This window comes from Pinus tabuliformis, chromosome 4_2, assembly GCF_031772625.1.
Source record: "Pinus tabuliformis cultivar Carrire ecotype Pingquan chromosome 4_2, CPIR1, whole genome shotgun sequence".
NCBI lineage: Eukaryota > Viridiplantae > Streptophyta > Pinopsida > Pinales > Pinaceae > Pinus > Pinus tabuliformis.
The window spans coordinates 92,702,922-92,705,465 of record NC_142304.1 but is presented as its reverse complement, the minus strand read 5'-3'; the positions used below and the strand labels follow the sequence as shown (position 1 = coordinate 92,705,465).

The window sequence follows — 2,544 nt, the reverse complement described above, 5'->3', positions numbered from 1 at the left end:
GAGAACCAACTATGGAAGCCTGCACCCTTGGCCCATGCCTTCCAATGAAAAAAATACCGAGCACTACCACTACAAATGAGTCTAAATTTATCCATCGTATTTCCCAAGCACCTCAACTGCAGCAGCCTTTCCCGACCGAACAAATCGTCGGAAGGGCTCCCAAGAAACAAGCTTCTGAACCCCCTACAGAAACACATTGGGGGGGAAGAAAAACAAAGGATGAGTGGGACAAGCAGAAGCATGGCTTGCAAGCACACACACGAAAAAACAAATGTTACCTCAAGACAAGAAACCAACAATTTTCTCGCCAAACACCAAACCCGCTCCCCTAGAGACACACCACACAGTCCCACTTTGCAATTGAAACCCAACCAACCCGAACCAAAAAAGAAAACCCCTGCTATCAATGATCCTACCACAGGTTCACCTACGGTAACCTTGTTACGACTTCTCCTTCCTCTAAATGATAAGGTTTAATGAACTTCTCATGACGTCGACGGTGGCGAACTACCATTGTCGACGCAATATAATCACTTCAATAGATCATTCAATCGGTAGGAGTGACATGTGATGTGTACAAAGGTTAAGAACATAGTCAACATGAGTTGATGACACAAACTTACTAGGAATTCCTCGTTGAAGACCAATAATTGCAATGGTCTATCCCCATCATGATGCAATTTGAGAAGATTTCCCGATCCTCTCGAACCAAGAAGAAAAACTCATTGGCTACATCATTGTAGTGCACGTGTGGCCGAGAACATCTAAGGGCATCATAGACCTATTATTGCCTCAAACTTCCATGGCCTAAATCGCCATAGCCCCTCTAAGAAGTTGGTCATGAAGGGGAACCTTTCGCGTAGCTAGTTAGAAGGCTGAGGTCTCGTTCATTATCAAAATTAACCAGACAAATCGCTCCACCAACTAAGAATGGCCATGCACCACCACCCATAGAATCAAGAAAGAGCTCTCAATCTGTCAATCCTTACTATGTCTAGACCTAGTAAGTTTCCCCGTGTTGAGTCAAATTATGCCATATGCTAAACTTCTGGGGTGCCCTTCCAGCAATTCCTTTAAGTTTCAGCCTTGTGACCATACTCCCACTGGAACCCAACCACTCTGATTTCTCAGAAGGTGTTGGCAGAGTCCTTAGAGCAACATCCGCTAATCCCTGGTCGACATCATTTATGGTTGAGACTAAGACGGTATCTGATCATCTTCGAGCCCCCAACTTTCATTCTTGATTAATGAAAACATCCTTGGAAAATGCTTTCATAGTGGCCTGTCTTTCATAAATCCAAGAATTTCACCTCTGACAATGAAATACGAATACCCCCGACAATCCTATTAATCATTACTCCAGTCCCAAATGCCAACACAATAGGACCAGACTCCTATCACATTATTCCATGCTACTGTATTCAGAGCATAAGCTTGCTTCGAGCACTCTAATTTTTCAAAGTAACAACACTGGAGGCACAACCCAACCAATTAAGGCTAGGAGCATGCCACTAACAAAAGGAACAGAAGGGCACATGCACACCGAGTAGGTGGACCGACCTTTATGACCCAAGATCCAACTACGAGCTTTTTAACTACAACAACTTAAATACATGCTATTGGAGCTGGAATTACCACGGATGTTGGCACCAAACTTGCCGTCCAATGGATCCTTGTTAAAGGATTTAGATTGTACTCATTCCAGTTACCAGACTCGATGAGCCCAGTATTGTTATTTACTGTCACTACCTCCCAATGTCAAGATTGGGTAATTTGCATGCCTACTGCCTTCCTTGGATGTGGTAGCCGTTTCTTAGGTTCCCTCTCTGGAATCAAACCCTAATTATCCGTCACCCGTCACTACCATGGTAAACCTCTATCCTACCATTGAAAGTTGATATGGCATAAATTTGAATGAAGCATCGCCAACACAAGGGCTATGTGATTTGTCAAGTTATCATGATTCACTGGAGAAGCAGGCAAGCCCACACTGGCCTTTTAGCTAAAAAATGCATCCCTTCCAAAGAGTCATGACTTGGTGCATGTATTAACTCTATAATTACTACGGTTATCTGAGTAGTATGGTACCATCAAAAAAACTATAATTGATTTAATGAGCCATCCGCAGTTTCACGGTCTAAATTAGTTCATACTTAGACATGCATGGCTTAATATTTGAAACAAACATATGACTACTGGTAGGATCAACTAGGTAGTACCCTCCCACTTCAAAGGGCATTCCAGGTGCTCTCTTACCAAGAGCCAACCTGAACACCCATGAAGTCAAAGAGATATCAAAATATCATGTAAAACTTTTATGTCTTGCACCTCTTGCGTCCCAAGAAGGAAGCAAATGCAACATGCCAAGGACATGGTGAACAAATGGGTAGACCTGCTGAGCCACATTGCACCACTTTGTAGTTTGCAACCACGCCCCAACCAACAAGAAAATGAGAGATCACTCACCCACTCCATTATAAATGCCTCCAAAATCCTCCACGCCCCGCACCGAAGCCACCTAGGAGTCCACCTGGATAGCAGCAA

General features: G+C 43.6%; 1 pseudogene; it reads right to left on the bottom strand.

Moving 5' to 3' along the window:
• Positions 1-404: 404 nt before the first annotated feature.
• LOC149168468 (18S ribosomal RNA) lies at positions 405-2,215 on the bottom strand (annotated as a pseudogene).
• Between the last annotated feature and the right edge of the window lie 329 nt (positions 2,216-2,544).